General features: G+C 43.0%; 1 pseudogene; it reads left to right on the top strand.

Moving 5' to 3' along the window:
• Positions 1–5409: 5409 nt before the first annotated feature.
• LOC109437744 (developmental pluripotency-associated protein 4) lies at positions 5410–6225 on the top strand (annotated as a pseudogene).
• Positions 6226–15587: the final 9362 nt, after the last annotated feature.

Raw genomic sequence — 15587 nt, 5'->3', positions numbered from 1 at the left:
GAGGTGCTTCCTGGTACTGGGAAGACATGTGCTCAGGTGAGCCTAGGTGTTGAGGGTGTAATGTAAGGCCATGTGCAGAAGGTATGAGGCAGGATTCTAGGGTAGGACTCTGAGCCTGGATTGCAGGAGTCCCTCATGGGAAACTGAAACAAGGGCCAATTGTCATTCAGGTCCAGTAAGCATTCCCAGGGACCCAGCAGGTTGTCTATTCTCAGAAGCTGGCATTTGTTCTTCCCAAGAGAGAATTTGGGTCATTTTTGTCATCATCCATGATTAATATATGCATATAATTTGTAAATAAGTATGCATTTACTAGAAGGGTGCTGAAAGCATTTTACTGATACGGATGAACCACTTTTAAAGTTTAGAAAGTGGAGCTTGAGAATAATAATGAATGAAACCAAACCCTCTTTCACAGGATACTTCTTTACATTTAAAGACAGTAGTCTGTCCCTCCCAAATCATCTTTCCTTCCAGAAAGCAGCCTCAGGTATTTCAGTCAGACCTAGCTATGAATATGTTTGTTAGTAGTTGCCATGAGATGGTATTTGGCTAAAACCCAGGGTTACTCATCTCCATCACAAATTTTTAAAGAAACTATGCAGAGAAACATGCCAGGAACAACCATTCCTATTAATTCAAATACTCATTCAAAATATGTCTATTGTGTACCTACTATGTACAGTCACTGATTTAGCACTGGAGTTATAATGATGAAGGCAGAAAAGGTCCCTGCTCTCAGGAGCTTATATTCCAGAAGAGGAAACAGGCGATAAATATGTAATATTATATACAATGTAAATGCTATGAAAAAAATAAAGTAGTATCAGGGAATAAAAAGCCATGCTATGGGTGGCTATCTTAGGATGGTCAGGGAAAGAATCACTGTTAATTCCTAAATTCTGAATGAAGTAAGGGAGTGAGAGATGAGACCATGTGGGGTAAGTATATTCCAGATAGACCCTGAGGAAGGAACTAACTTGGGTTTGAAGAGAATAAGCCAGTTGGTTAGAGGACAGCGAGAGAAGAAGCAGATGAAATCAGAGAGACTGGTGGGGTCAAATCAGGTAGGGCCAGGGAAATGAGGTATGATTTTATTCCATGTGTATAGGAAGCCACTAGAAAGTTTTGAGCAGGAGACTGTTGTATATTTTAAAGTAGAATCTACATTTTAAAATGTAATGTTTAGTTCATATGTGAAAAATTGGCCACCGAGGAATAAGAATAGAAAAGAGAGACGAGGCTATTACAGTTGTCTAACCAAGAATTGCGGTGTCCTGGACCAAGATGGCGGAAGTGGTAAGAAGTGGTGAGCATGGGGATAAATATTTTAAAGTGACATTCGGCAGAACTTGCCCACCGTTTGGATGTGAGATGAGGACGAGAGAGGAATCGAGGGTGGTTAATTGGCCTGAGCTAGTGAATAGCAGAATGATGAATGGTAGAGCCATTTTCTGAGCTGGAGATTACTGAGAAACGGATTGGGGCTGCAGTTTTAAACACGTTAAGTTTCAGATGTCTTTAGCCATTGACTCAATGATTATCATAGATCTTTGTATATAATGAGTCTGTTGTTCAGGAGAGATCGGGCTAGAAATGTAAATTTGGGAGTCATCAACACAAAGGTGGTGTTTAACACCATGGGAATAGTGAGATCACCCCGGGAGTAAACAGATAAACAGGCCAAGAACTGAATCCCAAGGTCACCAACACTTAGAAGCCTGAAAGAGGTGAACCAGCAAAGGAGACTGAGAAGAAGCTTCCAGCAAGGAAGGAGGAAGCCCAGGAGAGGGCAGTGCCAAGCGCAAAACAATTTCAAGAAGGAAAGAATGGTTAACGATCCGAAGACGCCAAGAAGCTAATCAAATATGGTTTTTGTGTGGACGTACATTTTCAGTTCTCTCGGTTATACACCTAGAAATGGAATTGCTGGGTCTGATCTGTTTCGAGTGCCTACTGTTAAAAGTATTGTATCCACTAATTTATGCAACAGTTATGGCTTCACAGAGATTGACGTAGAGATTGCAAAGCAGTTTTTTAATTTGATTTGTGTTATGCTTTCTTGCTTCCTACCACACCTCTTTGGTCCAGGCGGCTTCACGATTTACTTCAACCTGCTTGGATCCTACAGGCATGTGAAGAATTAAACAGGATTTGGCAAGACAGAACTCACTGGTGACCTTAAGAAGCAGAGTTGTGGGAATAAAAGTCTAATTAGAATGAGCTAGAATGGAAATGGGAAGTGAGATCAAGACAATATAAAGCAACTCTGAGATGCTGCATCAAAAAAGTCAATGGAGAGGGGCGATAGCAAAAGAGGATTTGAAGACGATGGAAGATTTTGTTTAAGTTGGGAGATACTTTGTTTATTTCCTGGTAAGAATAATTCTGTAGATAGGGTAACATTTTAATGGAGGAAGAGAGAAGGGACAGTTATGGTAGGCCAGGAGGGATAGGATCCAGCGTGTGAATGAAGTTGGCCTTAGATAGAATAAATGATAATTCCTCTACTGTACCAGAAGCAAAGGCAGGGTATATGGAGACAGATGCGTATGGACTGATTGATTTGATGACAGGAATATGAGATAATATTCTTCTTCCTCAGTGAAGAGAGGAGGTTACCAGCTGAGAAGAAAAAGGGAGGAAATGTTGTAATTTATGGAGAACAGCGAGGTGTGCAAAAGTCGCCTTGGAGATCAAGCAAATGAAATGAAAAAGAACACTGTGGCAGGATGTCTGGGCAGCATGCACTAAGAGATCTCTTGAGATTTGTGGTCAGATATGTAAAGCAAAAACACTAAGCATGGCTGTGGATTTTGCTTCAGCCACACCGGCTGCTTGGGAGATGGAGAGATTACTTTATCCAGGGTTGGGTTTTGGCCTAGAGAATACTAGGGAATGAGTGAAGGACAAGAGTTGTGTTTGCAGGAGAATGACCATGATGATGAGTCTTAGAACATATATGTTGGATAAAGAAGTAGATGAGGAGGGAGGCTGGCAGTGTAAAAAGTCAGGTCAATGGGTTAGAGGTTTATAAAAAGTTATATCACTGAAGTTGTGGTAATCAAGCAGAAAGATCTGGAAGGATAGGTGGCAGCAGTAGCCAGAGAGTAGGTGCTGAAGCCTAGATTTCAGGAGATAGTACAATTATTGGTGATAAGGTTTCAGGTAGGGCCTTACATACGTCCACACACAAAAAAACACATTGGATTAGCTTCTTGGCATCTTTGAATAGTTAACCCTTCTTTCCTTCTTGAAATGTATGGGCCTGCCATAAACAGGTATGCAGGCTGCTGGGATTGGTCCTGACATGTTTAGGAAAGGTGAGCCTCCATGTTGGGCCTGGTCTCTTACAGCCTTTGTAGTAGAGAAGCAGGCTTGTTAGGCCGTGGGGAACGGTGGTCTTCCCACTTACCAGGAGTGTACCACTGTGTCAGCCTCCCTCAAATCACCTCTTCAATAACACTTTTGCCCCAAGTTCCAATTGGTCTCCACTCCAATTGGTGACCTGGGCTGGCCTGTGTGCAGCTATGAGCCTAAGGCACAGTTTTAAATCCAAATGGAACTGTCTCCTGGGCCCTTTTCCCCAAGACCCACATCTTAAACTCAATCCTGTCCAGAGGGAAAGAGAAGGAAAGAGGGGGCTGTCTCTTAAGTTTAGAGTAGAACTGATCCACCTCAGGCTTTCCTACCTTCTCACACAGACCCCACAGGAAAAGAGTCAGCTTTGTCCAGGAAAGACCAAGGCCCAGCAGGAAGGCCCTATGCATGTCCTTGCCCGTGATCCACATCCCAGGGGCTCACCTGAGGGGGGAGAAGGAACCTTGAGTATGCCCTAGAAGATGAAAACATTCTCACTTACTTGTAAAACCCAGGTCCTGGAATGAAATATCGAGTCCCAGTGCAGAGGACAGTGGAACACACCATAGCGGCTCTGTCAGTTCAGCCTAAGATTATGAGCTGTAGGTTTCTCTCAGTTGCCAAATTACAGTATGCACGAAATATCTTTTTTTTATAACTCAGTTTCTGAGTCTATGCCCCTTCCCAACAGAATGGCCGAAAATTTAACTTGGTTATTCTTGGTGCCTTCTTCCCCAGGGTTATGTCAGAGTTTTAGGATTTTATGTAGTCAATGCCAGTTTATCACTAGGGTGGGAGTAGAGGGACCCACTGGTCATCAGCCATCTGTCCCCACAGGTTCCCCCTGAAAGGCCACTGCCTGCTCCCACTCCCAGGCACCTTTGGATCCAGGGATTCCCCATTGGGACGATGCCACACACAGGGTAATAGATCCTTTCTTTGAGTCCATCTAAAGGCCCATGGGCGTGGAGCCCCCACACAGCCATTCTCTGGGGTCTGGACGTTTCCTGGTTAACTGCCATGAAGTGAGGACCTCAGCTCCAACTGCTCTCTTCCTCCTCTGCCCCATGTCAGTTTGGAAAAATCTGCAGCCTGGGGGAGGATGCCAACCTCTCAGAATTCCCTTTCCTCCCTTTGAGCTCCTCAAACTGAGTTCCCCTAAAGTGTTAGGCTTTCTGACAAGTCCCTGCCTAAATGTAGGAAGGGGAAAGGGGACTATAGAGGGTGAAAGAAATTAATATCTGAAAATATGATCCAGCTACTATCCACTACATTATGTAGCTTACATTGAACTTGATGTCTTCAAAATCCCTCGGATCGTTTTCAGGTGTGCTGTTATTAATAGTTGTCCCCCATATCATACTGATTTTATTTTTAATGAAGTGCATGATAACATTTTACTCTATTAAATTACATCCTGTTAGTAATAAACAAAGGATGGGCTTTAAGCATGATTCTGCCATCCAAACATAGTATATAACCCATTGTCTTCTCCTGTCTCTAAGATACAGTATCTTTTTATAGTTTAATGTTGTGGAAATCAAGCTATATCTTACTATCAACATCAAAAGACATTTCACCAGCCACCAGGCAGAGAAATAAATTAAAATGCTTTTATTAGCCATGCACGAGGGAAGTTATCTGTGCACAGAAGTATTTGTTCATCTAACTCTTATTTCAGTTGAATATTTTCATTTTTACTGCCATTCACTCTTTTAACTTAAATCTGTATCTCCAAGTACCAATTAAAATACCTTTGAAGAAATTACATTTCATGAGGCACTGAAGCAGAAAGCTGTGTTATGTAGGACTTTTCCTGTTACATACAAAGCAGCTCAGTTAAATAGTGCCTCAGAATAGACTTGAGAGTTTTCAAAGCTAGGAAAGTTTGGCGTGATCAAGGCAGGACTGCTTTTTTTTTTCCCCCATAGATAATTCATGACAATCTTGGGCCAGGAGCCACTTTAGAAGAGGCTTTTCTTTTTATCAACCTCGACTTCTTTTCAGAGTAAGGAGAATGCAAAAGGCAAGAAACAGAACTCCACAAAGATGTCAAAGGAGAAAAATATGACTTGCAAATTCCAACCTGTCTCAGTAGAAGCTGAAGAGAAACAGCGGGCTGCTGGCGAACCAAATATATGAAGAACCTCAGGAAAAACGACCAAATGAAAGGTCTATGAAAGATGAGGAAGCATCCTGTCCACACAAGATGGCCAAAGACAATAAAAGAGTAAGGCTTCGGAAGAAGATACCAATTCCTCCATTGCCCTCTAAACCTGCCACCAGTAAACCTGTTTCACCAAGACATCGTGAGGGCCTGGTACCCACAATTAAAGCCGGGTACCAAAGGCTTGAAATTGGAAGCATGGAGGCGACTCTGAGAACATGCGTACCCTCATTAAAAGGATATTCCTGTCACAACAGCAGAGGCCAAGATGTTGACCACATCACAAAGAAAATTAAAGATGGAGAAGTGGGAAATGACTCTGGAAAGTTCTGATCCTTCTAAAGTGACTGCTCCCCCTGAGGAAGTGGCACCTACTCTTGAAGAAATGGACAAGGTTATCATGACAACTTTCGCCCTGGATGCTGTGTTTTGCTTCCTGGAACAGAACTGCAGCCAGAGCTGGAAAGATGGAGGCAGGGGAATCACCACAAGAGGCTTCTGGTGTCAGGTGGTGTGTGGCCCATGGACGAAGTCTTCCTGCACATACAGAGGGTTGGGTCCAGCTAGTTTTATGCTGGGCAAACCTGGGTTCCTGAAAAACAAGGGAGAGTGTGTGCACTCTTGCTACCTGCTTACAAATTTCCACCCCCCACCTGGAGGACAATATTTTGTGCCCCAAATGTGTTCATAAGAATTAGGTGTTGATGAAAAGCCTTCAATGAGATTACAATGCCAGGAAAAAGGAAACAGCTATGATTATAATTAATCGTAGAAAAGAGACCCCTACCAACTCCATGGTGCCTCTGACCCCTGAACTCCAGGCTGCTCCACACCCTCCATGCTTTCTGCTTAGAGAGGACGCACAGACTGGTGGGGGACAGATGTTACCCCCAGACCCCAGCAGTGCCTGCTGCTTCATCTGTTGGGATACAGTCTTATGTTATAAAGTAGAAAAGCATTTCACAAATTTTTATTGCAATTAATAAGATAAAGAAGTCAATACTATCAAATGACAGTCACTTCTGAAATAGAAGTGATCTCAGCAGCTCTTAAAGTGGAACTTGAGCATTGAGAAGGGGTCAAGTGAAGAAAAACGACGGTGCACCCATGCTCGATTCCCGCCTCAGAATTCTGACTCAGGGGCAGCTGCCTTCTAAGTTCAATGACTTCAAATTCTTGACTGTTTTAAGACAAAGGGAATGCTGTTCTTCTCCACTCCCTAAAACACATTCTTAATATACAACACAACATTTTTCAAAGTTTTCTTAACCTGCGATTTCTATGATGTGTCTCTGGGATAAAAATACAGGGCACTTTGTCATTATTTCCATTTGTAACTGTTTTGTTACAAGTGGAACATATTTTTACTGATTAAAAATGTTCAAGGCTACTGAATCATAGATACATGTTTAAATGTCTATATAAAATAATTCATCTATTTAGGAAACTGTTGTATCTAAATGTTAATAGGATTAAACCAAAAGCCATTATTAGTGGTCAAAATTTTTCAGCATATACACATTTTATTCCATGAGGTGCTGAACACCTGTCAAAACCTCCCAGATGACTTTCAAAAGACTTTTAATTTCCAATAATATTCAAGTGATCTGTCAATAAAACACGTAGTTTGAAGTGCTTCATAAACCTTAAAAATTCTTGCACAGGTAGCATCAACCTATTAATTGTTTGGCCTCTTAATCACTTAGATCTGTGGCAACAGGTCAAAGTGAGACGGTTCTAGTTACCAAGTACCAGGGCTTTCTCTGGATTTGACTCCAGGCTGAGTTCCCTTGAGCCACACAATTCTGCATCCGTTTCTCTGAAGCAGGAACCCCAAGGAACATTCTCAAGTAACTTATGAAGAAGCCACCCAAGTTTCCTCAGAAACAAACCAACCTAAGATCAGGCATATTATTGTACATACCACCAGGCCAGCCTGGCAGATGTTTCAGCTGCAGGGTCTTCCTACTTCGTCTCCTTTTGCCTTAACATGCTAGAATCCCTACAGGCCCTAGAGAGATAGTGGAAGTTCAGGCTGGAGCATGAACCAGTTTGTGTCCCATCCCACATATGCTTACAATGTAATGCAGTGTTGACACTCCTCCGTCATGAAGGAATCTATGTTCCCTCCCCTTAAACGTGGGCAGAACTTTGTAAAACCCTGGGACATAGAATTGGGTGATGTGATACTGCACAACTTTTGAGGCTTGGTTATAAAAGTCAACATGGCTACCGTCTAGCTCTCCTTTTCCACACATGCACCCTGGGAGACATGCACCCTGGGAGTCCTAAGTGGACCCTGCAGGAATTCCAGCTACCCTGAAGCAGCCACACTGGAGAGACCACAGAAATAGGAGAGGTCAGCGGGGCCCCCAGATCTTTGCTTCTTCCCAGCATCAACCGCCAGACCTGTGAGTGTTATTTCAAACGATTCTAGCGCCAGGCTTGAAGCTGTCCCCACAGGAGTGAGCCCTCCCTGCTGTGCCCTGTCTGAATTCCTGACCCACAGAATCTGAGAGCATAATAAACAGTTATTTTACATCATTGAGTTTTTGACTCATTTGTTAAGCAGCCGAAGTAACTGGAAGGAGAGAGGAGGATGTTATTTGCATCGCAAATTATAAAGCAGAACACACTGTTATAAAGGCGACTTTGAAAATATCTGATTGATTCATTACGTGTTGATTATTAGTCTTTCTCTGAGATACGGGATTCTCAGAAGATGCTGGGTTCACCTGTAAAAATCTTGGTTACCAGCCTGCGTGGGACAGGGTCAGTTTACGGACTACATGCTCTTCAGTTGAAAGGGACTTGGGGGTCCCATTATTGTTCTGTCACTGAGACGTCAAGTAAAATAAACTGGAGATTGCTCCTCTGCCAGAGATGCTGGAAGAAGGCAATCCTTTTACAAAGGGACTTCTCTGGGAAAAGTCTCTTTGCTAGATAACTGCATACACTCATTTTAAATTGTTCCCTTAATCAACTAGAAACCCATCATGTGCCCAGAATTGGATGTTGTGGAAGATGTATCTTTCCAGACCTCTGTATGAGTTTTAATGTTTTCAGCTGTAAGAAACAGAAAAAACAATTTAAAATGACTTGAAACACTAGGGCAATAATATTGTAAAATCTACGCATAGTGTCAGATGGGTACTAGCCTTACGGGGAGGATCACTTCGTAAATTATATAAATGCCTAACCACTATGATATACCTGAAACTAATATAAAATATTGAATGTCAACTATAATTGAAATATATATAGTTATGGAATGTAAGGTACAGCATAGGGAATATAGTCAATGGTATTTTAATAGCTATGTACAGTGTCAGATGGGTAGTAGACTTGGGGTTATCACTTTGCAAGGTGTGCAAATGTCTAATCACTTGTTTTGTACACCTGAAACTAATTTTTTTTTTAAATAGGGAAATTTAGCTTACATGACCAGAAGTCCTAAGTAGAGAAGCTGCAGAATTGCTTCATTCAGTGGCTAAACAATGTCACCAAGGATCCAGATGGCTTCCACCTTTCTGCTCTATCATCCTCAGTGTGTCCTGCCCAGACTAACTCCCAACATAGCTACCCCCGTTCCAGACATCAATAGGCATACAGGACAATGACCAGAAGGAGAAAAGGGACTATTCTTCCACATCTACTTCTGGACTTAGATGATTCATTTTACCCTGTGGAGCTGGTCATGGGGCCCCTCTGAAGATAGGAAGTGGACAGCAGGGTGTAAGACATAGGTATTATCCCAGTGTCTGCTCCAAACTCCAAATCTGCATAGGGAAGATAGGACAAACTGAACGAGACAACTAGATTCTAAATACTCTTTTCTCACAGTATTTAAAGTTTCTCTGGCTGCTTCCTGCTTCCTCATTCTGAGGATGCCATAAGGAAGAGTGTCTATTCACAGTTCTTGCTACAGTGTCCCCAGCTCCTTGGAGGAAACCAGTGATTCAGTGGAAAAAACTAAGGCTTATCTTGTCTAACAGTCATGGGTACAAAGTGCCCATATACACTGAGCACCTTTTCTTCAGGGTGAAGTGCCAAGATAAAGAAGCATTCCTATCTTGATTGACACACCTTGTACTGAGCGCTGCTTTGCAGGCTATTGCCAGTGGAGAAATGGGAAGGCCTAAGAGAGAAGAGAGGGAAGTATTTACCATTTGTCAAGCTGTGAGGAGTGGCTGCCATTCATCTCTTAGAGCAGGGAGCTGGCACACAAATTCAGCCCACCACCTTTTTGTGTATGGTGCACAAACTAAGAATGGTTTTTACACTTGTAAATGGCCAAAAAAGAGTGACAATTGCATTAAGTTCAAATTTCAATGTCCATAAATAAAGTTTTTTGGAACACAGATAGTCATTTATTTACATATTGTCTGTTGCTGCCCCTCTATAACAGCAGAATTAAGTAGCTATTACACAAGAAAACCTGGCCTGTGAAACCTAATAATATATTTACTATCTGGCTCTCTGCAGTACAAGTGTCTGACCTCTGCCTTGGAGTAAAAGTCCTCATGGAGCCCTCAGGCATTGGGTAGGGCAGTGCCTGGAGCCTTCAGAGTAGTTAACATCTCAGCCCCTTTGCAGACAAGGTTCTTCCTTCCCATCTGAGCAAGAAAGGAGCATTCTGTCTAATCTGCTTAGAACACGGTTCTCCGGTTGGCTGCACATTAGAATTACCTGGGGAGCTTTTAAAAGAAAAAAAAAAGAAAATACCAATGTTGGTCCCCACAGACCAATTAAAGCAAAATCTCTGGGAAGGGGTCCAGACATCCAGGTCTTTCAAGTTTTCAGGAGATTGCAAAGTGCAGTGAAGCTTCTAGCAGTAGTGTTCAAACTTATTTGCCAAAGTCAGGCCTGGGTTCTGGAGCTTTTTCTAAACAAACACCATCTGTCACCCTTGGGCAGGTGTTTTGGGAACAGCACATGAGCACCAGGCTAGGGTGGAGCCGGGCAAGAAGACGTGGAGAAACACGCCGTGGTTAACCCCTACCTTTCATTTTTATAGGTATACAACTAAATGACCTCACTGTGTACAGGTGAGTTCCTGAGGTTTCCCAGGCTAGGGAGTCCTTGCCACCAAAGTTCTCCCCATATCTCATGCCAACTCTTGGCAGAGAAACCACAATGTCTCACCCTAATTGCCACTCACTGGTTTATTTTCCTTCACCTAAGCTGGGTACAAACAAGAGCTTGGCCTCTGCCTCACCCAGGAATGGTGTAGATGCACGTCTGTCACCAGACACCGCCCTTCTCTTTGGCATGTAGTTGAAGATGAGCCACAGGCCTTCTTCCTTTTATTCACTCACTCGATAAGCTTGCTGAACCCCAACTTACCAACACACTGGGTTTTAAGAATACAATCATGAGTAAGAGCCCCAAAGTTGCTCATAGACTAGAGGAGGAAACAGCTAAATGAACCTACTCTCTAAATGCTGAAGGGTGGCCCTAAGGGACCTCTGCAGGAGACCTCCAGGACTCTGAGTGGAGAAGGGGAAATGACCATCTCTCCAACGGAGGATATGCTTGGACAGGTCTTGGAAAATTGCTTTTCAGCTAAAGGCATGCATATCATGCTGAGGATAGAGCTTTTACAAAAACATGATGGTTGGAAAGAAAGATGGTGTGGCTGGAAAAAGGGTAGAGGGCTGCCAAGGGTTGGCAGGAGTAGAAGCTTGAGAAGGAAGCTGGAGCCACTTGGGAATGGTGGGCTGACAGGACCAGGGAAAACTGTTGGAGTTTTTCAGGATGGACATGAGTTTCAGAAGGAAGTCCTGGCTGGGTGTGATGCTGGATTCTGGAAGGCAGCAGAACAATGAACACTCCCATTTCTCAGGATGAGATGTGATCAACTGCTAAACCACTGCTGTGGGGGTGGGTACAGCGAGGAAAAGTGGGATTCAAGAATTCAGAAATGCAGCCAGTAGGGCTTAGATCAAAGCAATGGGTGGGGCCAGTGCGTCCCTGCCACATCCAACCAACACTCTCCCCATCTTTCCAAGGTTCCATCCTCTGCTGCAGCTCTGCTCCCATCCCCAGCCAGGGCCAGCAGGAGAGAACACCAGGAAGAGAAGTAATGGATGCTGTCAGAGGGTTTTTCGTTTGTTTGTGTTCTTTTAATACCTATTGTTAAGTGCCCCAAAATTTCCTCTAGCTACCCTTCAAATTGGATTTCCTGATAATGGCTTCCCGTGCTTCCACCACAGGCCATAATCACGTGCTGAAGGTCAGTGGTACCACTGAGAGGCTGTGTAGCCCAATGGTAGTGCCTGTGAGCTCTGGCAGCAGACAGGTCTGAATTTGAACCCTGGCCCTACCACTAACCAGCTACAAAACATGGTCAAATCATAAAACTTCTCTAAGTTAATCTCAACTGTGAAATGCACATAACAGTACCCACCTCAGGAGGGTATAGTGAGGATTAAATGAGACAGTAAGCTGAAACATTCAGCACAGAGCCTAAAACAGATTGATGGATTTGAGTTATTGTCATTACCTACATTTGAGGCCAATGTTCATTTATTCACTCATTCGAACCAACCTCAGTATTTGTTGAAGAGCTTCCATGTTCCAGTCATAGTTCTGAACATTAGAAATAAAGTGAGCAAGAAAGCAAAGATCCCTGCCCACTTGCAGCATCTATAGTTAGGGGAGAGAAATAAGCTATAAATAAGTAAATAAAGCAATAAGATAATTATGATTGAGAAAGGTGAATAGTAAACAGAAAGACATCAGCCATGTGATGAGATAAAGACGGAAACTGATATGATAACTGGTGAAATTAAATGTTCAAGAAACTAAGAAAAGATTGATATAGCAGCAGTGCGAGCGATGGTACAAGGTGGGGCAACTTAATAGGTAGGGGCCAGATCGTATCAGACCTTACAGACTTTACTGGTTAAGCAAACACCATCCTACTGAATTCGATTTTATTCTAACCCAGTGGGAAGCCATTAAAAGATTTCAGGTTGTGGAATAACAGAATTTACTGGGGAAAAAAAATCTGACAGTTGTAAAAAGATTAAAGGAAAATAAGAGTGGGATAGCGAAATCTTGTTAGAAATCCATAGTAGACATACATGTGAGAGATTATGGCTAGACAAGGATGCCATAATGGAGATGAAATTCGGTGTCATCTCAAATATGCCATGAAGATAATTACTGACTGAATTAACTGATAGTTTAGAGATAGGGGATGGGGGGAAAGGGAGGAATCAAGAATAACTCTATGATGAGCAATTCGAGAAGTCCTAAATAATGTATTACTTTTTATGTATGCTTTTAAAAAATGACTTGTAGATTTTTGGCTTGAGCAACTATGTGGGATGATTTACCATTTACCCAAAATAGGAAACAATGAAGAACAAGTCTGCAAAGGAGTCCTTAGTTCAGTTTTGGCAAGTTAACGTTTCTGATGGCTTATAGACATCCTGGTGAGGGCATCGTGAGTGTTTTTATATTGGAGTCTGGCGTTCCGTGATGAGGTCAAAGCTGAAGATAAAAATTAGGGAGTCACCAGCATATTGATGACACCGGGTGTCATGTGGGGCAGCCTGCAGGGTCTCTGGTCCCGCTCCCCACATAAGAACACAGGACATGGTGAGGCCAAAAAGGAACACCCACAGAGCCATAGGTAGCGGAGTCATATCACTATATTCTCGCTGGTGGCTGGGTTGAAGATACAGGAAGCAGGAGCCACACTGTCTGCAACCCGCTGTCCTAACTGCAATCCGCTCTTGCTAGCTCAGCCACCATCTTCTTGCTAGCCCCTATTTTCTGCTAGCGTAGCCACGGCAGTTATACTAGTGGCCAATGGCTCACGGTTACAGCTGACGGCCAACTAGCCACAGCTAATGGCCATCCAATCACAGTTGATGGCCATTTACTACCTGAGCCAACACCTTTCTATGTGAGGCCGAGAGCCTGGAAACTGCTTTCTTCGGCTCTGTCCCCAAAGAGATACTACAGGATGTTTGTGGGGAAATGGCTCCAGGAGAGATGTTGAGTGCATGAAAGAAGAGGAGTTACCCACAATATCTGGGCAAAGATGGGCAGATTTCACTCCGTACTAATGGGGAGAAAGGAAAATGTAGTTATGGGTGTGAAGAGGCTTATAGATCACATGTCAGGAAGAAATAGGCATTTCCATCCAAATCCATCCATTCTCTTTGAATTATGAGGTGAAGTTTATCAGCTGAAGAGGTCAGGGGAAGGCATACAGGAGGTTTCAGAGTATAAAATAGCCACCTTGGTGAGTTGAAAAGCAGACTTACTCAGGAAACACTGTGGGGTGGTTAGGCTGCGATGAGTGCCCATTTAAGGGAAGGGTCATAATATTTAAATGGGAGTGATTTCTCCCTGACCACATTCAGCTGCAACAATATGAATAGTTGGGTTCAGTTACAGCTGAGATTGTGCCAAGAAAATGTAACAGGGGAAAGAGGGAGTGATAATCAACTACTAATTCTAGACCAAACAAGGAAGGAAGTGAGGCCAAAGGGAGAAATGGGAATGACAGAATCATAGGGTCAATGGATGGGCGGTCCTGAGGAGATCAGGGAATTCTGAAGAGTGGGTGCCAAAGCCAGGGAGCCGAAGAGTAAATCATTCTCAGGAGGGGATCCTTGAAACCAAAGTTTTAGAGGTGAGAGCAGTTGCTGGCCAACAATGAAATCTAGAGTCCAACCAAGACAGTGAATGCTGAGCTGGGTTGCAGGAAGAGATTTCTGGAGGTGACGTTAAGGACAAAAAAGCCCGAGTGTTGGATGGATCATAGATGAAGTCACCAACGATGACAAAAGTAGTGTGGAGGGTGAGATGGTGCTAAAATCAATAAGGGAAGGGAATCTCAGCCACGAGACGGGACAACATGTGGATGGCAAGATGGTACCAACTATAGAGAAGGCAGTTTTTTTTGGTTGTTTACTGGTTGATTTTTGTTTGAGGAACAAGGTGAAATGGTTTTGAAGCTGGAAATGTAGTATAAGCAAGACACCTACTCTAGGCTCCTTGTTTATCAAAATGTGACCCATTTTCTTGGAAAAGGTTTCCCCCAAGACTGCTAAGAGATGGCCCAAAATGTTACTATGGCTGTGTAAGAGTACATGCTCTGGTATCTGGTGATACATAACCGACTACCCCAAAAGTTAGTAGCTTAGAACGTCACTTATTTTGCTGACAAATCTGCAACTTGGGCAGAGTTCATCAGGGACAACTCTTCTCTGCTCTACTCCATTATCAGCTGGGATGTTTTAAAGGCTGGAAGCTAGAATAATTTGAAGGCTCGTTCATTCACATGTTTAGCAGTTGTGTCACCTGGGATTTTAGCTGGGGCTGTAACTACAGCACCTAAACTTGGCCTCTTCCTGGGGCAGCTTGGCTTCCTCCCAACATGATGGCTGGGTTCCCAAGGGTGAGCGTCCCAAGAAAACCAGGCAAAAGTGATATCAACTTTTAAGACTTAGCCTTGGTAATCACATGTCTTACTTCCACTGTAGTCACAGGCCCACCCAGGCTCAAGGTGATGGAGCAGACTTCACCTTTCAAAGGAGGAGTGCCACATTCACAGTGTAATAAGAGCTTATAATATGAGGTGGAATATATTGGTAAGGCCTTTGGAAAATACAATGTCATATTGACTCATTTTATTTCTTTTCACTTTTTGGTAGGATGGTGTCCAGTAAATTAAAACTTTAATTTATCTAATATGTTTTTAACCCGAAGTCTGATTTAAAAGCTGTTAAAGTCTTTCCTGTTTATAGCAATGGAAATAAGGAATCTTTGAGCAAACTTCCATTTTGGGAAGAAACACTCGAGTAGCCCCTGTCAGTTATGTAGTTAGAAAACAAGAAAGCACACATGGTTCTGGAGAGCCAAAATATTATCTTTGTGTGTGATTACTTTTCTTTTTCGCTTGGCAAAGTCCTAGGCTCAGTTCTATAAGCAGAAATAATTAGACCACCCTTACCCCACACTCCTTGGTAATAGGAACTTCAAAGTTATTGGAAAATAACTGGGCAAATTTCACAAAGGGCCAAGGAGCTTCCTCCTG

The sequence above is a fragment of the Rhinolophus sinicus genome, linkage group LG05, assembly GCF_036562045.2.
Source record: "Rhinolophus sinicus isolate RSC01 linkage group LG05, ASM3656204v1, whole genome shotgun sequence".
NCBI lineage: Eukaryota > Metazoa > Chordata > Mammalia > Chiroptera > Rhinolophidae > Rhinolophus > Rhinolophus sinicus.
Note: the sequence above shows the minus strand (reverse complement) of the source record. Positions and strands in the feature narration are given on the sequence as shown.